Source organism: Artibeus jamaicensis, unplaced genomic scaffold (genome assembly GCF_021234435.1).
Source record: "Artibeus jamaicensis isolate MK-2021 breed Jamaican fruit bat unplaced genomic scaffold, CSHL_Jam_final contig_723, whole genome shotgun sequence".
Lineage (NCBI taxonomy): Eukaryota > Metazoa > Chordata > Mammalia > Chiroptera > Phyllostomidae > Artibeus > Artibeus jamaicensis.
This window is the reverse complement of record NW_026521938.1, coordinates 825,668-848,355: the sequence shown is the minus strand read 5'-3', so window position 1 is coordinate 848,355 and position 22,688 is coordinate 825,668. Positions and strand designations below refer to the sequence as shown.

At 50.3% G+C, this 22,688-nt stretch overlaps 1 non-coding gene across 1 annotated transcript; it reads left to right on the top strand.

Moving 5' to 3' along the window:
• The first annotated feature begins 7,823 nt into the window (after nt 1-7,823).
• LOC119053203 (small nucleolar RNA SNORA38) lies at nt 7,824-7,954 on the top strand. The gene has a single exon (XR_005083257.2). It is a non-coding gene; the product is annotated as a small nucleolar RNA SNORA38 (small nucleolar RNA).
• Nucleotides 7,955-22,688: the final 14,734 nt, after the last annotated feature.

Here is a 22,688-nt window from a genome sequence, read left to right as displayed (position 1 = left end):
TTCTGCCATTATTATGAACCTGTATAACTTTTGAATAAATAGTTCTTTTTTACCAAACCCTGGCTTTGAGAGCCACAGTTCTAATCAGCCTTGGGCAAAAAGAACCATAGAAAAACAAGACCCCCGGGGGCCGGGGTGGGGGCAGGATTCTGTAACAGGTATACACATAAGGGATCTGACCCCAAACCCAACCAAGTACCAATATGCAATACCCCTCGAAGCACTCCAAGGACTTAAAGCTACAGTTACTTGCCTCTTGCAGGTAGGACTTCCACAACCAACCAATTCCCCATGTAACACCCCAATTTTACCAGTAAAAAAATCTAATGGGACTTACCACGTAGTCCAAGACCTACGCGTCATTAACCTGGCTGTGATTTCTATGCATCCAGTAGGCCTGAACGGTACACTATCCTCTCCCTCATACCACCCTCCACCACTCACTACTCTGTCCTAGACTTCAAGGATGCCTTCTTTACCATCATCCCCTTCCATCCTGACTTCCAAGACCTATTTGCCGTCACCTGCACGAACCCAGACACACATCACTCCCAACGGTTAACCTGGACCATCCTCCCCCAAGGGTTCCAAGCCAGCACCTGCGTGTCTGCACAGGCACGAGCCTGTGACCCGCGCAGCATTGATCTCTCCCCCTCTTCTCTCCTGCAATATGGAGACGACCTCCTATGCAGCACATCCTTACCAGACTCAACAAAACACCGCTAAACTTGTAAATTTTCAAGGACAACCAGAATATCAAAAGTAGTAGGGACTGACCTAGAGTCCAAGAGGCTCAACTATCACAGACATTGGTCACCTACCTAGGTTTTACCTTAACACCGTCTGAGAAGGGAATGGCATCAGAGAGACGAACACTACTAGCCTCAATGCCAACCCCTACTACTAAGCCAGGCCTCCTCTCCTTCCCGGGCCGGGCTGGATACTTTAGGAACTGGACCCCAATCTTCAGCATTCTGGCCAAGCCATTACATGCGGCAATAAAAAGACCCCTACAGGAACCACTCCTGCTTGGGAAGCCCACTGAATGTCCCTTCCACGAGCAAGAGGTGGCTCTCACCAGAGCCCCTGCACTGGTCCTCTCTGACCTCAATAAACCCTTCATCCTGTACACAGACCAAATACAGGGCATTGCTCTAGGTCTCTTAGAACAGAAGTCAGGCTCAGACCTAAAGACCCTAACCTGTTCGTCCAGAGGAGAGCCCACGGCCCGACGGTGGCCCACGTGCCTCACACTGTTAGCTGCGGCAGCTGCCATCACTCTCAAGGCACAGAAGCTGACCTGCTCTCAACAATAACTGTATATTCTCCTCATGCCATTTCTGATCTAATATCCATCAGGCAGAAAAACTCCTCCACCCCGCCCGACTCCAGCAAACTTTCCTTACTCTACTGCAAGCCCCCCACATAACAGTCACGAGATGTACCACAGTCAACCCGGCCACTCCTCCCCTTGCCTAACCCCACTTGCCCACATCTCTGAAAACCCCTACCCAACCTGGACAACACCTGGTTCATTGATGGCAGCTCTTTTGTCACCAGTGGGAAAAGGCAGGATATGCAAAAGTTTCTCGCACCCAGGGCATGGAATCCAGAGCTCTCCCTCCAATACCTCATCCTGATGGGCTGAACTTACCACATTAATACGAGCCCTGGCACTCACACAAATAATATTTACACTGATTCCCACTATGCCTACCACATGCTACACTCATGTCAGGAGCCGACCAGCAGCCATCCCTTGACACAGTCGGGACGGATGAGATGCATCTGCACAGCAGAGGCAACTGTGGCTGGACTTCCTGTCTGTCTCTCCTTGCATGTCTGTTTTTGCGATTAGTAGGTGGGGGGATTTTTAGACACCTGCATTTCAGGCCCAGTGATCCGCAGAATTCCAATGAGGTTGTACAAAATGATTTCTTGGCCAGAGAACAAAGTCCCCCTTCATGAAGTAGCCCCTGGTTATCTAAAAGTTGATGGAGTCACAGCCCCTCCTCAACCTTGGACAAAAATATGTATCAAGTAGAATTAGATAAGAAAAGCAGGACATGAAAAGGCTCTATTCATACAGCTAGCTCTGTCTGACTAATGACTCTCTTGGTCAAAATAACCTTTGTTTAACATAACTTCATGCCATGCACCTGCTCCTTTAGTGTTATGAATCAATTTCTATAAAAATAAAGCTTAAAGCAAACTCTGCAAGTTTGGTCAGACCCACAGAGGCTGGCTGTTCTCCGGCATCCAACCGGGTGTCTGACTCTTCATTCGTCGCCTGCGCCGTCCATCCTTCGGGGACCCTGAACCCTGCCGAGGCGGGACCCCGGCACACTCACATGCAGCAATCTGGGCAGAGAGGTGTCTCATGACCTAGAGATCCCCCATCACAAATGCTGACCTGATGTCCAAACTCTTACAAAAGGCACAAGAGGTCTCCCAAATGGCAGTTATCCACTGCCAGGGCCATCGAGGCCCATCCTCAGACACCGCACTAGGAAATGAAGAAGCCGACTGACCAGCCGAGGGAGCTGCAGCCATAGAGACCCCAGAGTGTCAGCTCTTAGCCATTCCCTCTGTTACACCTCAGGACACAACTGAAGAAATCCAGTCACTAACCCAAGGGGTGGGGGCGTGTGGGAAGGGGCTTGGCTCGCATCTGGAGGAGGGCTAATATTCCCCAGTAAACAGAAGGAACAAACCCTTGGACAGTTCCAAGTAGGATTTAGGCCACTATTGAAACTCCTCACCCCTTTGGTCACCTGCCCTCACCTGGCCTCCACGCTGCAGAGCACCGCCCAGCAGCACAAGGTGTGCAGCCAGGCATCGCGCCCCCAAGGAGGGACTGGACCTCCTCCCTCATTCTAGGGCACAGGTTCCTGGACAGAGCTGGCAAACTGACTTTACCCACACGCTCCCCACTAAAAGCACAAATACCTCCTAACCTTAGTAGGTGACTTCGCAGGGTGGGTAGAAGCCTTTCCTGCCACCTCGGAAAAGGCAGCTAAGGTAACCCACATCCTAATGGACTGTTCCCCGCTTTGGGGTCCCTGCCTTTATATCTCAAATCACACAGGAAGTAGCTACCACACTAAACATCCAGTGGAAACCTCACATTCTCTTCTCTCCTAAGCACTCACCAGAATCCGGGCCATTCCACAGGCTCCCACCTTCCTTAGCCCCTTTGAACTTCTGTGTGGCAGGCCCTTCCTGCTTGTTAATTTTCCAAATTCCCACTCCCCACTTGGAGACTACCTCCCGACTCTTGCCCTAACCAGGCAGTTCCTGCGGGAACACGCCAACAAGGTTCTCCCTAAACCAGCGGAGGCCACCCTAGCTCCCACCCTCCCAGAACCAAGGCACTGGGTCCTGCTAAGGACACCCTCAGAAGCACGGGGAAGCCAACCCTTCGCTGGGAAGGAACTTACCAGGTCATCCTCACCACGCCCACTGTCTCACTGGATGCCTCGCTCCAGGCTAGAGACCTTCCCGCCTGCATCCACTGCTTCTCCAAAGACTGACCCGCCTCCACAGGTATCGCCCAGAGGCCCTAACACTCACCCCTTGGCGGCTAACTAGGAGCCAGGAAGGAGATGACCAGGACGTAGGAGACCCCCCCAGCCCTGGCCGCCCCTCACCCTCCCGTAAGCAGTGAGTCTCTCCGCCACACCGCTCTCCCTGGGAGCCTGGGTGGAATGTGTGCTGCAATACGAGCGCTTCGGTGGCTCTGGGGATTGTTTCTTTCTATTTTAATTTTTAAAAAGATTTTATTTATTTATTTTCAGAAGGAGGGACAGGGAGGGAGAGAGGTAGGGAAACATCAGTGTGTGGTTGCCCTTCCTGTGGCCCCCACCGGGGACCTGGCCTGCAACCCCAGGCGTGTGCCCTGACTGGGAATCAAACTGGTGACCCCTTGGTTTGCAGCCCACGCTCAATCCACTGAGCTACACCGGCCAGGGCTAATTTTTTAAAAACTGTGAATGCTATTACAGTTGTCCCAATCATTCCTGCCTTGGCCCCTCCCCAGAGCACCCCCTTCCCCCACAGACGGTCCCCACAGTTGCCCATGTCCATGGATGACGGGGGAATGTATTTTTACAATGCACCTCTGAGTCTCCACCTCTTAGGAGTGTTCTTGGCACATAACAGATTTTTTTAAATGTATATTTTATTTATTTTCGAGTGAGGGTAAAGGAGAGAGGACAAGCAGAGAAGCATTGACGTGTGAGAGAAACATCAGCTGGTTGCCTCTTGCATGCCACCAACTTCGGGCGTGGCCCACCATCCAGGCACGTACCCTAGTCGGGAATCGAACCGGAGAACTTTTCAGTGTGTGGGCCGATGCTTAGTCCAATGGGCCACTCCAACCAGGGCAACCAGGTATTCTATGATTTTCTTCTTGAAGGATTAAATAAATAAAGTGTGGTGCTTGTAAATGTAAAATAGTCCAATGACTTCATGTGGACAAGTCTTTAAATTGAAAATAAACTGAGTGAGCTGGATCAAGTCCACCTGTCGTCTGGGTGCAGCCCATGGTCAGCCCAGCTGAGTCACCCACGGTCATGGAATCCCTGTTGGGTGAGACCCTGCAGGGAGACCCCGCCATGGGCGGGGGACCTGTTGCTCTCTGTGTGGCAACAAGTGAAAACTCCTGTACGTAAAGGTCATCCCACAAGAAGAATCTACTTTACATTTTAATTAATTAATCAATTAATTTGAGGGAGAGGGAGACACTGATTGGTTTTTTTGTTCCACTCAATGAAGGACTCGTTTTTCTCTTGTATGCGCCCCGACCAGAGATTGAAACTGCAACCTGGGCCTATCCGGGCAATTCCTCACCCACTGGGCCACAGCAGGAGGGGCCCAGTTTCACGCCAGGCGGGTGAGTGTGCTGTGCTCTGTCCGTCCCACTGGGGCACCTCACACGAAGGCCTTGCTGTACCTCGACTGCCTTGCAGATAGTAACTCAGGACTGCAGCCACCGTCCCAGCCGGCGCCACCCGCGGAGGCCGCCGTCACTGGACTGGAGCCTACGGCGTACATGGATGTGGCAGACAGGACAGTAACTTTCTTTCGAGTGCCAGGGCCACCTACTCTGCCCTTAATTCCTTCTCTGGACACCTCTCCTTGCAATCCTGCATCATCCTTGCAGTAGCAGCAAAGCCTATAACCAGGACTTGCTCTTTTCCTTGAAGTAGAGAGATTCATGGAGACATAACCAACAGCTGACCTGGGCTGACCTCCCTCAGGGATTTAGTGACAGCTCTCTCTTACTGAGGCAAGCATCAGCAGAGGACTGCAGGGACCCATGGACTGAGCAGATAGCCTAGTAATCAAACATATAAATGACATACTTATCCATTCCCTCACAGAGGACCTGGGCTATAAACATACAGCACACTAAATTGCCTTCCACCATTAATCTAGGAAAAATATAAAAGGCATTATGAAAATATAGAAACAATCTTAAGTCCACCAACACATACAAGTCAAACCAGGGCCATAATCTATTTAAAAACCTAGAAGAACAACTATTCTAAGTCTCAACTACGACCCAAATGAAATGGTCCACCTCAGGCCCTTCTCAACGCCCCAACTGCAGCAGCGCTCACAGCAACAGCCCCGAGGTCCACCTGTCTCACATTAAACCTGTGTCTTGTGAGTGCCCACAGGAACCACAGCCTGAGACCTACGTGTATGAACCCATCGAGAACCTCAAATTCCTCTTCAAGAGACCAAAAACCCTGTCACAGATAAATAAGACAAAAACTAGGCCTTCATAGAATTGCCTTTCTCACATTCCTAACACTCCTTCTACCAGCCTGTCAATATGCTCAGGCTCCTCCCCCGGAAAGGAATTTTTCTGTCCCTATTGGATTTAACCCTCGTCAGACAGAGTCCCAGGTCTTCCGCTCCACTAACCCTTTTGTCAACTTTATCCCCTCCAGGACACAATAATTATTATTAACCTCTGGAATCCCAGGCCCAGGACATCTATCACGGACTGACATGCAGGCACCTCCCTCCGCCTTCTCTAACAGTTAGCAAAGGAATGGAGCCCAAAGCCTTTATAGCAGGAAGCAGTCTCAGCAGTTGGGTTCCAGTGCTGGAGCGGGGAATGTCAGGTAGGACGGTCAGAAATCTAAGGCAGGGAGAGGCAGAACGACACATCTCACCCGCTGACTCAGGAGTCTTCCCCCCAAGTCTGCTAAGACTGTCAGGCTCTCCAAATATCAAAAGCAAAAATAGCCCAGGAAGAGGGCAGTCCTTGGGACTCTGTGTGCTGGGAAAGGGAACCTCTATGGCAATTTCCCCAAGACAAGTAGCCTTTTCTAGCTGAGAAAGAAAGCCTTTGTATCTGTACATGATTCCCAAGGTTTAGAAGCTGGTGCAGGGGAACCTAGAAACTGAAGTATGTAACACCTGAACCCCGACAGTCAGCACACTCAGATGAGCTGAATGCTCACTTGTAGCCTGGACTCAAGTGTACAGAACAAATTTACCAACAAATGTACTAATAAAGTTACTTTATTTCCTCTATATGTAGGGCATTCACACTAGCCGAGGGCCTGCTTGCAGCTTTGTGCTGTATGTTTCTCCTAAACAAACTTGTTATTTTATTTCCACTATACATGTTTGCACTCCTTTGGATTCGACTCTTGCAAGTGAGACAAGAACCAAGGACCAAGCTCAGTGTGGGAGGGGGGCCAGACTGGGGTCTCTCCCCTGTAACAGATGTTTGTAGTCATTGTGATCCCACCACAACTAGCAGACATGTAGGTCATGTACAAAAAGATCACTTCAGATCCAGAGACCCATCTGGAGAGGCCCAAATTCAGCACGTAAATGGAACTGTAACCCTGGCTGGTGTGGCCCAGTGAAGTGAGTGCCGGACTGTGAACCACAGGGTCGCCAGTTAACCCAGGGCACATGCCTGGGTTGCAGGCCAGGTCTCCAGCTGGAGGCATGTGAGGGGGAACCACGCATCGATTTTTCACTCCCTCTCTTTTACCGCCCTTCCCCTCTCTAAAAATAAATAAATATTTTTAAAAAAGAAAGAAAGAAACTGTAAGGATTTCCCCAGGGCAATCAGCTCTCAGTGACCTTCCTGTTCATTACTATGGCGACTTCTTCAGTTTATTCTGCAGGACGAAAGAAGAATTGAAATGAGAAAAACTCACCTCACCGCCTCACACCCGGAAGCATCCGGCCACTTGGGCTGTGCGGTGCCATCCAGAGGGCGGAGTTGCCCAGTCCAGTCAGAGAGATCCCTGCCTTCTCCCCGCCGCCTCCCACAGGGCTCTGTCCTCTGACTCACGGGGTTAACTTTCTAAACGCAGATTCTTTATAAATCAAGTGACATGTATTCATTTTTATTAATTGATTTTAGAGAAACGGCAGAGAGGTGGATTTGGTTTTGCACTCATTCATGCATGCATTGCTTGATTCTTGTAAGTGCCCTGACTGGGGATCCAACCCCCAACCTTACCCACCGAGCCACCAGGAGGGTCCCACTGTCAGGCCGGGGGGGTAAGTACACTGTGTTCTGTCTGCCCACTGGACCGTGTCAGTGAATTAGCAAATGTGCAGAACTGGCAGGCAGTCGAAGTACTGATCCCACCCTTTTGTGATGTGCAGGAGCGGGCAAGGCCACAGGGCCCAGGCAGCAGCCCTTTATCGACGTTCACAGAAGCAGCTCAACAGAGTAACATCTCGTACAAAAGTAGAAGTATTTATTCTACTACTATGTGTATGTGTTTTTAGAGTTACATGTAAAAGTATGTAGACATACCTTTCAAAAACAGATGACACCCACCAACACAGACAGGTTGGTGGTTCCCTGTCTCTGGACACCTAAGAACTGGAGGCCAGGAAACGTGGACTTGGAGAGAACCGTGGGCAGCTTGCTCCCTGTAAGCTGAAGAGCAAATATAGCACACGGGGAAAAAAATAAAGAAAAAAGCAGTATCAACCTGAAAAGAATTAACTTAACAATTAATGAACATAAAGTCTCAATTATGCAGGTGAACAGTCCTAGAGATTTGCTGCTGTACCACATTGTCCTCTAATTAATGGTACCATCTTACACACTTAAAATTGTGTTAAGAGGGTAGATCTCATGGCCCGTCCAGGTGGCTCAGTTGCTGGGAATGTCATGGCACACACCGAAAAGTTTCAAGTTTGATTCCTGGTCAGGGTGTATACCCAGGTAGTGAGTTCAATTCCCGATTGAGAAGCATATGGAGGGCAAATGATCAATGTTTCTCACACTGATTTCTCTCTTTATCCCTTTCTCTAAAGTTAATAATCATATCCTCAGGTAAGGATTTTAAAAAAAGACAGTAGATATCTCATTCGCTAGTTTTTGCCCACATGAAAATAAAATGCCATTTTAAAGGCAAAATATTAAAAATGTAAGCCTTCTATATGATACCATGTAATAAATGTCACTGAAATTGTATTTTTCAAAAGAAAATAGAAAAAAAAGCACAAAAAGGAATGCATAGTAGATACTATTGTCAATTGTTTTTTACTTAATACTGTATGTCAGAGCATCTTCCGCGATTCCTGTGTCTTACCCAGATGGATGGAATATATTTAGCAAACTTTCTAAAGACAAATCCTTGGTCACCAGTGTTTTCTCTTCCAAGCACGGCTCTACTGAGCCCTGGATTGGGAGGACACTGTCCTGCCGCCAGTATCTGTACAGCCGTCTTCTCTCTGCTGACTGGGGCTGTGCTCCAATACCACCTTCTGAGAGAGACCCTCCCTGACTGCCAGGGCTGAAACAGCCCTGCCATTCACTTTCCACCTCATCACCTCTGATCTCGCTCAGAAAAGAGTGGTATGGGCTCCGTGAGATGAGGGTCTCTGGTTCACTCACTGCTGGACTCCCCACGTCTGGAACGCTGCCTGGCCCAGAGGAGGCGCTCAGACGCTTGTTGAGTCACTTGCTGTTCACCTAAACCCTCTTGTCTCCAGAGACTCCTGCTTCCCAGAGGATGCAGAGTTTCTAGGTCTTCATGTATTATATATCCACCTTCTTAGGTCTTTAAACAGCCTCTCCCCAACATTAAGCAGTAAAGAAAACAACTTAGATCCTTCTTGACCCAACTCACAACCCCCTGACACACATACCTGTCATGGTCACATGAACCTCCCTGGGCCACACGGAACTCAAGCAGTGAAAAATGCCTCTCCTCGTCCCCTTCTCAGCACCTCTCGGCCCCTGTGGAAAGCAGGTGGTCAGCAGTGAGGTCACATTCCCTGCTAGGCAGCTCTTTAAAGGGACTTGGGCCGAAGGGGGATTCCCCTGATGAGATTTCACGCCATGGAGACGTTTGCTGGGGAAATGAGCAGCCAGGGAACCAGAGATGAGAATTCACTGAACATCCCGATGCTGCTGGGGGTGTGTGGGTATGTGTGGTGGGGAGATGCACAGATATAATTTCTGCCCATCACAGAAATATTCTGATGGTATTTCTTCATCATCGTGGGAGACCGGCCAACCTCAGGGAAACCTGTTCTGGTAACAGGCACGAGACACAATGTGACCGTTCCCAGGCCAGGAATCCGGGGCTGCAGAGACACGTGGCCTGGGACAGGCTTGCTCGGTTCCTGGGGTTGCGGTGGGGCCCTTGCGATCCCGCCCCCGAACTGTTAACACTCATTGGGACAGGACTTCCAGTCCCTGAATCTTTTGTACCTGACCACTGTTTGAAACAATGTTGGTGTCATTTACTTCAAAGTTTTATTTAAAAAAAAAAATTTTAACAGCCCACTATGAGAAACTTTGGTATCTGAAGTAACTACTGTTAGTTCCTAATCCTGAAAAAAATATTATTCCTCCTCGTGAACCACCTGGTAACTCTATAGCTCATGAGCCTGGGGCCTTCCAGCTGGTGTGGCAGGGAAACTAGGGGCCTTGTGTGGGGAAAACAAGGAAACACACAGACGGTGACACCCCGATCTCTGGACTACATCCAGGGATGTGTGACAAAGTGACAGTGTTCCCGTGGAACCCACCTCCCCCTCTCCCTTCCTCCTCCCACTCCTCCACTTCAGTGCTGAGAAGATGGAGTCCCAGAGACACTACATGCATTGTCCAAGCTCATAGGACAGTTTACTCCAGCTTGGTCTAGAGCCACAGTGCCCCTGGCCACATTCCCAGATACTAGACCTGTAGGAGGCTTGCTTTCCACTTGGCCCCGGGCACACTGGGGAATCAAATGGTGGGCATGGCGTGGCCTGTCCCCAGTGCCGACATTTCTATGATCCATCTGCTCGTGGCCTGCACTGTCAAGTCTGGCACCCGCCCACGGACTCAGGATCTGCCCGTCGGGTGTGGATTCTCAGATCCCACGCACATCTGCTACGTGTGAGTCCTCTGGTGTCATGTGAGGTTGAAGTTCCTGCTGAAGGTTTTCCTGCACTTGTCACACTTATAGGGCTTGTCTCCCAGGTAGATTCCCCTGGCAGACGGGAAGCAAGAAGTTCCTGATGAAGGCTTTGCCACGCCAGCTGCATTTACGGGGCTTTTCCATTGTGTGCTTGGTCAGGTGCTCCTGCAGGGACGAGAGTGCCACGAAGCACTTCTGGAAGATGGAGCAGGGCTACTCCCCTGGCAGGATTACTCTCCCTGGTGTGCACATGCCAGTGCTCCCTGCACGAGCAGTTCTTGCTGAAGGTTTTGGTGCACTGGCTGCCCTTGTGGGGCTTTTCCCTGACGTGCACACGCCAGTGCTCCCTGAGAAAGGATTTGAAGCTAAAGGTCTTGCCACACTGCCTGCACTTGTAGGGCTTCTCGCTGGTGTGGCTGGCCTGGTGTGCCATGAGGGATGCACGTACTGCGAACTGCATCAGGCAAATGGAGCACTTGTAGGGCTTCTCACCAGTGTGCATGAGCCGGTGCTCACGGAGGGAGAAGTTGTAGCTGAAGGCCTTGCCACACTGGCTGCGCTTATAGGGCTTCTTACCACTGTGGCCAGTCTGGTGCACCACAAGGGACCTGCATGTGGCAAAGTGCATCTAGCAGACAGAGCACTTGTACGGCTTCTCCCCGGTGTGCATGCGCTGGTGCACTCTGAGCGAGAAGCTGCGGCTAAAGGCCTTGCTGCACTGGCCACATTTGTAAGGCTTCTCCCCAGTGTGCACACGCCCATGCTCCCTGAGCAAGGAATTGTTGGTGAAGGCTTTGCCGCACTGGCCACACATGCAGGGCCGCTTGCCCAGGTGGATCCAGCGAAGCAGAGTGAGGGATGAGCTCCTTTTAAAGGCCTGGCCACACTCAGGACATGTGAATGGCTTCTCGCCCGTGTGCGTCCGCTGGTGCTCTGTTAGGTGCACGCTCTGACTGAAGGTTCACCTGCACACGGTGCACTCGTATGGCTTCTCCCCAGTGTACATGCGCTGGTGGATGGTTACGTATGACTTATGGAGGGACTGCTTCCCACAGGTGGCACAGGAGAAGGGCTTCGCCCTGGTGTGGATTCGTTGGTGCTTCTTCAGGCATGATTATAGCTACAAGCCTTGCCACAGTCTCCACATTCATAGGGTTGCTTTTCTGCAGTGTTTGGAGGGAGGACTGAGGCTTGACGTACCTGAGTCCTTCCCACACATGGTGAACGGGTGCGTCCCCGCTTCTCTCGGTCCTTCCGCTCCCAGTGGGGCTGGCCTGGGGCTTTGGTGTACGAATGCTGTAAGTTCACAACACTGAGGGGCTAAAGCTTGGGACATGTCCAGCCACTCCAGACACGTCTCTGGGCTACCTTGTTGCTGTCCCACCCGGTCACCCTGTGTCCCCGCTCCTTCACAGTTGTAACTCTGGGCACCATTCCTCTTGGGTCCTTCCACCACCACCACAACAGATGCTTTTTCTTTTCACTCGTCTTCTTGTGGGTCCAATTCTTTCATGTCAGGTCTTGCCTCCAAGTCTGAGGGGAGGGGGAAAGAGATGATGATACACATGTAGTTAACCATGCTGGGAGGGAGGAGCTTCCCAAGACATGACAAGGCACAACCTGAGAGTAGGGGGATACCCTGTTGAAGGGACAGAGGGAAGATGTAAGCTGAGACAGTGAGGTGTGTGGGGGGGGGCAGAGAGCGAGAAAAGTCCCCTTGGGAGTGGGTGCAGAGGTGGCCGGCAGAGCTCAGAGCTGGGCAGACAGGCCCCTGGAGAGAAAGAAGAGGAAGGCGGGCCTGGAGGAGCAGATCAAAGGCTCCTGCAAACCCAGTGAGGGTTCACTGCACCCGGCTCCTGGCTTCCAGGCCTCGTCCTGCACGCCCTCAGCCGGCTGTGCTTTCACAGCATGGACTGTAATTAAAGAAAGACCTGACTGTCGTGGGGCCGTGTTGGTTGTCCACTGCTGCCCCACCAGCTCGCAGAGCTCCCACCTTCCTTCCCTGCCAGGAGCGGCCTGGCCATGGCGGCTGGCCCCAGATCCCTTTTCCTTACACACGTGTCCCGCCCTAGACACTCCAATCCTCTCCCGGGTGTGTCCTGTGGGTTTCTCAATTGCTGTTTCCAGCCTAGGAGGCTGTCCTGAGTTCCGGATCTTGCCTATGTACCTCACGGTTCATTCCAGCATTTGAAAACTGTGAGATCTTACACAAAAACCTCATTAAAAAAATGCACATCTGGCTACCTGGAACCCTGCTTCCTAGGAGGTAACCAAATGAGTGGGAGTGGTCCGCAGCTGACAAGGGACATCTCTCTGTGTCAGAGACTGCAAAGGGCGCTCATCTTTGAGAATCTTGTGATTTCCATCGTATGGCTACACCCTGATATGGTTGATCAGTCTTGCAGGTGGGCATCCAGGCATTTCTGCTGACTTTTCTTCCTATGAAAGCTCTGCACACTTATAGGAAAACTTTTAAGGACAGATCACAGCAATGGATTCGCTTACAATTTGGTAGATGACACCAAAGTGTCTTCCAAAATAGCTGACTGAACATGAGGCTACAAAAATACAGCGGCCCTTTCCCTATGTACTCATACTACATGCTGCTGTTAATATTTTTTAAGCATCACCCAAGGACATCCTTAGGGGGAGGAGGGAAGTGGGGAAGGAGGGAAGGGTAGGGGGGGACAGAGAGAGGAACATTCATGTAAGAGATGAACAGCCACTGGTTGCCTCCCGCGTGCTCCCTAACCAAAACTCAAACTGGCAGCCTAGGTGCGTGCCCTAACTGGGGATCAAACCCACAACCTACTCACGTGCGGCACGACACACCAACCGACTGAGCCACACCTGGACAGGGCTGTCACTCTCTTTCATCTGTGTGTACCTCATGGGCGACAACTGTATTTCTGTGCCTCAACTGGTACTTCTTTGACTATTGGTAAGGTTTATAAATCTTTTGTTAAGTTGAACTCCATGCATTTCTGCATCCGGGAATTGAACGCTCATAAGCTTTGTCCATCTTTCTATCATTCATTTGGTCTTTTTCTTGGTTTTTTTTTTCCCCTCTAGGAGTTCTTTATATATTTAGAACCCTGTGATACATGAGGTAAATACTCCACTCCATTTCATCACCCATCAACTTTATTTTTCGCTTCAAGTAACTTGAACGTCCTACATGTCAGATCTGTCCACCTTTTCTATTTTCTCTGTCATCCTGAAGTGACAGGCAGAGGGTGAGTAATGCAGGGAAGCTGCCCCCTTACCCAGCGAGACCAGGTTCCAGTAGGTCTCCATCATCACGTCCCTGTCCAGGTCCTTCTGCGCAGGCTTCAGCTACTCCCCCTGAGTGAAGTCCACTATCACATCCCTGAACGCCACTGACCTCTGCAAGAGGAAGTGCACACCACTCACTTCAGGGCCCTCCTAAGTTTGGGAGATGCTCCCAGAAGGGCCGAAAGGATCAGGAAGACACACAGGATGCACCTGACACTGTGCTGATATGGTGCGGAGCTCTGAAGGGTCTGTCCACTCAGTGTCCTCGGTGCCTAAGTACACTAGGTGGTCCTTAGAGGATCAAATAAACTATGGGGCTATTCACCAGGAAGACATACAACCCATTTAAACGAGGGGCAAAGGTCCTGAATAGACAATTCTCTAAAGAGGACATATGCATGGCCCACAAACATATGAGAAAATGCTCACCGTCATTCATCAGCACAGAGCTGCAAATTAAAACCACAGTGAGATATTACCTCACACCTATAAAATGGAAAACCCATAACAAACCTACAATCTGGTCAATACCATCCTGGCAGGTGCCTGAGCAGTGGCAGCTCTAGGGGGCGTCTGGGAAGCTGGAAGGTTGGTTGGTGGCAGGGTCCCTGGGGGAGGATTCGGGGTGGAGGGAGGTAAATCTAGACCTGAGGCTTCGATGGCAGACGGGAGTACCGAGGACGCAACCCCATGAACCTGTGCTGAAATAAATATGGCTCTACAGCGTGGTAGACGACGAGATGACATGATGGTTACAGTGTCGTCACCACAGCATTAATGACGCCTGCCACTCACTAAGTGGTTCCTCTGTGTCAGGTATTAGTCTAAGCCATCTTACTGGTCGAGTTTTGTGCCGAGTCCCTGTGTTGAAGTGCTAACCCCCAGCTCTTGAGGATGCGACCTCATTTGGAAACAGGGTCATTGCAGACGCAGAGTTAAGATGAGGTCACACTGAAGAACGTGGTCCCTAAGGCGACAGGACTGATGTTCTTATAAAAAGGAGAATTTTGGACACAGAGACATGCATGCAGGAACACGCCACATGGGGATGGGAGTTCTGGCGCCTCGAGCCACAGGTCCAGCAGAAGCTGGGGGAGACGCTGGGGACAGACCCTTCCTGGGCACCCTCAGAGGGAACAGTGCCCTACAGACGATTCGGCCTCAGACTTCTGGGCCCCAGACCTGTGGGAAGATAGATTCCTGGTGTCCAAGCCTCACTGTCAGTGGTGCTTTGTGACAGCAGCCCCGCGGCCCGCACAGAGTAACCTGTCTGTTGTGGAACATGAGCCACGGCTCGTTCTCCCTGAGAGGAGTGGTCTGAGAGCCTGCCAGGGACTCATGCTGGCCTCCTCCTTGTGGGACACCCAGCGTGTGATCAGGGACCAGTACTGGGCAGTGGCTGCATCTGGGCGTGGGAGAGTACAACAAAATTCCAGCTCTTTCTCCCCATTTGTGTCTCCTTGAACAACTGTCTTAACCTTTCTAAGACTGTTAGATCAATGGACCTCCTAGTAACAACACCCCCCTCTGCAGCTGCTGTGAGGTTAAGTGAGGTCATGCACGTGTGACTCCACAGTGTGTGTGGCTGAAGGAAGCTCTCAGCAACGTCAACTAGTGCTGTGTATCATTTGACTAATTGGACATGTTATATATCTTTCTTATCACTAATACTTATGTTATTATTATATGATTCTTTCCTCCATTCATCCTTTGGTAAAAGAATAATTTCTTTTTCTTAAACTATATTACTGAGGTATGACTGGCATACCTCAATATGACTACACGTAATGAAAAAACACAATGTGATAGCCCTGGCCGGTGTAGCTCAGTGGATTGAGCATGGGCCTGTGAAGCAAAGGGTTGCCGGTTTGATTCCCAGTCAGGGCACATGTCTGGGTTGCAGGCCAGGTCCCCAATAAGGGGACACATGAGAGGCAACCACACATTGAAGTTTTTCTCCCACTTTTTCCTTCCCTTACCCTCTCTCTAAAAAATAAATAAGTAAAATGTTTTTAAAAAATAAAAAGCACAATGTGATAAGGTTGCAATAAGTACACATCTTTGAAATCATCAACACTAATGAGGCCACAAACTATCCACCACCACCCAAATTTTCCTCTTGCCCCCCTTTATGTTTGTATATATTTCTTCGTAATTTTTTAAACATAACTCCTGCTGAAAGTCTTACCTAAGTCTTTCTGCCTGAATGAACTTACTCAATAAAATTTTTACCGAGCAGGCTCCATGCACCAAGCCTGGGCGGGGACAAGCTGAAAACCAGAGATGGTCCCGGGCACCTGGGAGCCCACAGTGAACAGCAGGTTTATTGTCAGGGAGGTCAGACTGAGCACAGACTGACAGCAGCACGTGGAGGCCTGAGCTGGGAGGTCCCTCGTGGAGGGAGCTTCGGCTGCATGGCTGTGTGGAGCGATACGGCAGTGCACCCCAGACACTCAGAGACACAGCCGATGCAAGATGATGGCAACTCTTAAACCCACTAGTGCATACCTTGGAGAGGGTGGGGACCCGTTTGCATGGCCAGCTTAAGCTCCCCCAAAAAACAGATAAGCAATAATGGGGAACTTCTGGCACAGCTTTGGTTTGTAATCTTTTGGGGAGCAAAGGAGTTTCTGTATCTTATGGAAAAGAAGGGGTCAGAGCAGAAATGCTTCAGTCCACCCAAATTGGGAACCCCATTCAAAAAACCTATTTCCTTCCATACAATCTGTGTGCTGTGTATGCATGGCAACAACTGACTGGACCTCAAGCTGCCTGGTTACACTACTACGACGCAGACGAACATCAAACACATATACTCAGTGAAAGCAGCCAGATGCACAACAAGCAAATGTTGTGGGATTCCATTTATAATAAATGTCCATCCCCGACAGGTGGCTCAGTTAACTGGAGCATCACCTGCACAACCAAAGATTATGGGAGCAGTCCCTGGTTGCAGTGTATGTGGGAGGATCCGAATGGTGTTTCTCTCTCACATCAGTGTTTCTCTCTCTACTTCCCTCTCTCTCTAAAATCATAAGTATATGATAGGGTAAGGATTAAAAAAAAAGAGGGCAGAATAGTCAAATCCAGAGGCAAAAAGTAAGTCACTAGTTGACAAGGGCTGGGTGTTGATAGGAAAAAATGAGAGTGATGGTTCTTTTCAGGGTGATGGAAATACAGGCTGGGACAATAGTAGGTCTACAGTTACTCATATGGAAAAAGCGCACTACTGAATACATAATAATACAAGAATAAACTGTGTTTTGTGTACTCACAACTGTACATCTACGTTGGTCCCAGCCTGTATTCTGCAATTGAATGTGGCAATGGTTGCACAACCAAAAACCAATGAATTGTACACGTTGTGGTGTGTGCGGTGTATCTCAATAAAGGTGTTAGAGGACACGACACCAAATTTCACAAGTAAGAGAACTGACACGGTTATACAGCAAAACAAATTCCAGGTGGATAGAAAATGTTCAAAAGTTCACTGTTAACACCCAAATGATAAATGGAAAAACTTTATTTGCGGATAAAGAAATGCTTTCTCCACTTAAAGACAATGGGGGAGAGATCAACAGATTGAACTTTAAAAATATGCAATGCTTTTAGACTTAAAAAATATATATAAGGTAAGTTGATGCCCTGACCAGTGTGGTTCAGTCAGTTGGGCATCATTTTGCAGAGTGGAAGACCGCCAGTTCCATTCCCAGTCGGGGCACATGCTTAGGCTGTGGGTCTGGTCCCCGGATGGCGCACAGACGAGAACTGACTGACTGGCGTTTGTCTCTCACACCATTGTTTCTCTCCCTTTCCTTCTGCCCCCCCCTTCCCATCTCCTTAGTAATAAGTCAATTAAATCTTTTTTAAAATGACAAGAATGCTAAGATTCCTTTAGACTGGTAAAGCACAGGATAGGTAGTTTGCCTGCCCACAGAAATGGCCAATAAACATTTTCTAAAATTCAAATCTCCCTAATACCACAAATGATGCTATTCAGTAAAAGATCACGTGAAATCACTTGTCACCTTCCATGTGGAAGGTTTATACCAGTTGTCATTTTATCCAGTGATGGAATAAGCACTGAACAATGGCCAACATGAAAAAGTCGCAGCCCCTCCTCCACACCGGTGGGAGCATAAACTGTCCCAACCCAGAACTGCAAAGAGTTCGGAAAGGCCTTAACAATACCTACCCCAATCTTCCTCTGCAAGAAAGCACCTCTAAAGAAATGATAAAAATGCAGAGGAAATACATACGCCCAGCCCTGGCCAGGTGGGTGAGTTGGTTAGAGCACTGTCCCGTACTCCAAAGGCTGTTGGTTTGACTACAGGCTGGGGCGTGTACAGGAGGCGACCAATCCATGTTTCCCTCTCACATCTATGTTTCTCTCTCTCTCTTCCTCTGTATCTAAAAATCAATGAACAGCCCTGGCTGGTGTGGCTCAGTGGATTGAGCACTGGCCTCCAAACCAAAGGGTCACCAGTTCGATTCCTAGTCAGGGCACATGCCTGGGTTGGGGACCAGGTCTCTAGTAGGGGGTATGTGAGAGGCAACTACACACTGATGTTTCTCTCTCCCACTCTTTCTCCCTCCCTTCTCCTCTAAAAACAAATAAATAAAAAACTTTTTAAATGTTTAAAAAAATTAAAAGTCAATGAACATATCTTCTGGTAGGTAAAAAAAAAGGTTTATGCCTATATATATATACATGTGTATATATATATATATATATATATATATATATATATATGTATATATATAATTTATTCATTTTAGAGAGAGCAGTTGGCTTGTTGTTCTACTTATTGATGCATTCGTTGGTTGATCTTGGCATGTGCTGTGACCAGGGATTGAACTCACAACCTTGGCATACCAAGTAGATCCCCTAACCAACTGAGATACCTGGCCAGGACCATGTATATATTTTTTCTTACAAAGTATTTCTTGCATAAAAGGAAATTCAGAGTAAAACACCACAAATACTCACTCACTAAAATATCACGGCAGGAGACAGGGATGTACACAGGCCCCTCCCACAGGCACCCTCCCCCAACCCTAGATATGTATGCTGTCCGCCTACTTCTGAAGGTCCCTTGTGCAGCACGTACTGCCCAGGGCCTCTGCAGGGGCCCTTGTCACACCTGATGGAACATGGTTAAGCTCTCACTTCCCAGGTGCCCAACGGTGTCTCCTGAGAGGCCTCAGGGAACTCCTCAGCTATCCTGTCCCCTGTGATTGATAAACCAGTGTCAGGCCAGTGCTCCCCCTCCCCAGTGGACAAAACCTCAGGAGACCAGGACAGGGACCTGATGGGGGGGTGGGGGTACAGAGGGTCACCCCTGCTTGGAAGCCTGACCCTTATGAAGGAAGTATAAGAGGGTGACATGACTCACCAGGGCTTTCTTGGTCAGAGGCTGGGTGGCCATCCTTCCAGCGCCCATGGTGACCAGGGGACGGGCAGGCTGTGTGCAGAGAGAGAAAGAGAAAGGCACGCTGAGACACCAGGTTGAGGCCTGATGCACAATGCGGACAGGAGAGACAGCTTCACCCATTAGAAGGCAGGCAGGCAGACAGGCACAGGAACACATGCTGACAGTGAACGCATAAGGGGGTACGGCATCCAAGGCACTTGACAAAAGTGCCTTGACTCCGATTTAACCCTCCTGACACCAGAGTGTGGGGGGCTATTTTCACTCGTCCCATTTTACAGATTAGGAAACTAAGGCCCAAAGAGATAAGCCATGTGCCCCAAAATGACAGAGCTGGGATTGGGGCCGGGCGCTGTATGTCTGATTCACGTGCTCGGTGCATGTCACACTCATACTGACGCTCCCCCAGCAAACACGCATGCGCACACTGCCTGCTTCATGGCCTAAAGGGAGGAACGGGATCTTCTGCTTTTGGCCTGGCTCTGAGCGCTGGACCCGGGCCCTAGATGACACTTCAACCCACCCTCGGTTTCCAGAGCTCCCACAGAAGTGCGGGATTACTGTGAGGATCAAGGGAGACATGCATGTAGAGCCTGAGGCTGCGTGGCACACAGTAAACTCAGTCCCACCCTCGCTCGGTAGCTCAGTTGTTTGAAGTGTCAACACATACGCCAATAGGTTGCGGGTTTGATCCCCAGTCGGGGTGTGTACATAGGTGGTGGGTCTGATCCCCGGATACCTGGTTGGGGTGTGTGAGTGAGGCAAATGATCAATGTTTCTCTCTACTTCTCTCTAAAATCAATAAATATAAACGATGTTTATTGTAGCACTGTTCCTAGAAACAAAACACCAACCAACTGACAGAGATGTGCGGAGGACAGAAGGCTGAGTGTCCAGTCTGAAACCCCAGGTCGCCTCCAGGCAGTGACTTCATGATTTTTTAAACAGAATTTAATTTTTGCAAATGTATTCTTTCTAGTCCTGCAGCATCTGACTCCTATCCCTGAACCACTAAGTCAAAAACAAAAACTTCTTTTGCCGGAAAGAAAGCCACCAGAGCCAACTTACGGAGAAGGCGCAGTGGTCCCGGGGCTTCTGACACCTGTGGGGCCCTAGAAAATATCACCATTTCTTTCAAAATTCTAAGAAAAATAAGTATAATCCAGTCTGGGCTATATTTGTCCATATAGCAGTGCAATCAGAATTCTTTTACTTTATTTAAAAAGAAGCTATGAAGGCACAGTGTCCCTGGAAGTGGCATGTGTTCCAGGCCGGTGACCTCTGCACCCAGTGTGGCCGCAGAGCCGGGGTGGAGGCCCCTCCTCCTCTGTCCACGCTTTCCGGCATTTCCGTCTGTCCGCTGTTTCTCGGGGAAAACAAGGATTTGTGATTTGCCATTTGTGGGGTGGTTGGTGTGGGGGCTATGGATGCCTGGGTGTTGGGTTGGGTGATTCACTTAAAGTCTCTGAGCCTCAGTTTCCCCACCTGCAAAATGGGAATGATGAGGGTCCCTACCTCAGACTTACTGGGAGGCCTATAAAATGCCCCAAACGATACCCTGAGCATCGAACATGCACTCCGTGAACAAACCCATGCAGGTCAGCATGGGGCAGGGGCTCTGACCCTCTTCCTTAGCCCCACACCTGGCTGCCACACACGTCTTGCCCTCCCAGGCCAGGGGAGGCTCTGGGGGCGGGAAGGAGACGGCTCTGGGGCCCGCAGGCAGGCAGCCCCGCCAGGCCGCCTGTCCAGGGCGGACGTGTTCTCCACGCCCTCGGGAGGGCTCCTCCGACGCACCCACGCACACACCAATGTCAGTCATGCCCAGAGACAGAGAGGCAGGTGCACACAGACAGGGTAAAGCTTGGACAAGAGAATCGCCCCACATGCACAGACACACTCCCACCAGACACACAGGCAGGCTCAGAGCAAGAGACCAGACCCGGGTGGACGCCTGGATGGCGCCCTCGCGCTGAGACACCGGGGACCGAAACAAAGGCAGACACGCACCAAACGGACCCCGCAGAGATCAAGTCAGGCAGCGGACACACACGAGAGCAAAGGCGAGACACAGGAGGCCAGCGGGACACACGCGGTGACAAATACGGCGATACGCTCACAGAGACCTCCTGGGAATCTCAGCGCCACACACACACACACACACACACACACAGCCTCAGGCATCACCTTCACCTGCACCACCCTCCCGGATCCGCATCTGTTCCCCAGTGCTCATGCCCCTTCCAAGGACACGCACCCTATCTCCTCGGGCCCCGCCTCACCAAGCAATTCCTTCAGATAAAGGACCGGCTTCAGCGAGAAGCCCACCAGCCGCGTTGACCTGCCGACTACATTTCCCAGGAGCCCAACTGAACCAACGAGAGAAGCGCAGGACCGCAACATCTCCCAGAAGCCCTGGCAGCACCACGTTCAAGAAGGCGAGGTTCAGCCCTGTCTGGTGTGGCTCAGTGGACTGAGCACCAGCCTGTGAACCAAAGGGTTGCTGGTTCAATGCCCAGTCAGGGCACATGCCTGGGTTGCAGGCCAGGTCCCCAGTAGGGGGGCATGCGAGAGGCAACTAAACATCGGTGCTTCTCTTCCCTGTCTTCCCCTCTCTCTAAAAATAAAATCTTTATAAAGAAGAGAGCTTACAGAATTCAGGGGGGGGGCGTGATCCGCCAGTGATCAGAAGACAGAAGACAGTGCTGGGGAGGGGGTAGTTGAAGAGGGAGAGAGAGGACTGGGACTAGGCAGCAGTGCGGTGGTTGGAGGGTGTGGAGGGCAGGGAGGGGGGAGGGCGACAGGGAGAAGCGCGAGCTGGAGAGGGTGGGGGAGGGTCACCCAGGTTGCTCAACTCGCTCCAGGCCGCTGTCCGGCTTCAGGCCGCCTCCTGGGCAGGCGCCATGTGCGATACAGGACCATTGGGAGAGGCGCTCCAGTGCCAAGAGGCCCCGCGAACACTCGTGGTGGCCAGGTTTGTAAGAGTACGTCCCTTTCTTCTGCTGGGTTCGTATTTGTTTGGGGTGTAGCACGACCTGAATTACCAATTAACCTCCCAGTCTTTGGTGTGTACCTGGAAGGTCCACCAGTGACCATCGTTCTTTATCCCCAGAGTAGACTGACAGGCTACTCTTGGGTCCAGCAACTCCCCTCTGCGACTGTTCTGACCTCTATGGTACATGTGTTAGAATATAGTAAACCAAGACGGAAGGCAGGATACACTTTTCAGCGGTTGATTCAGCAGCCCTGAGCCAGGCATTAACACCACAAGGGAAGACAGCACAGGAGAGTACTCTTGAAATTCTGTGTGCCAGGAAAGGGAGCCTGTGTAGTACTTTCCCTAGGCAAGAAAGCAAGCCTTTCTGCTCTGGCTGGTGTGGCTGACTGGACTGAGTGCAGGCCTGTGAACCAGAGGGCCCCTGGTTAGAGTCCAGTTTAGGACACATGCCTAGGATGCAGGCTAGGTCCCCAGTTGTGGGTGCATGAGAATCTGATCTTTCTCTCCCTCCCTTCCTCTCTAAATAAAATCTAAAAACAAAACAATTGAAAAATAAAACATACTGCTCTC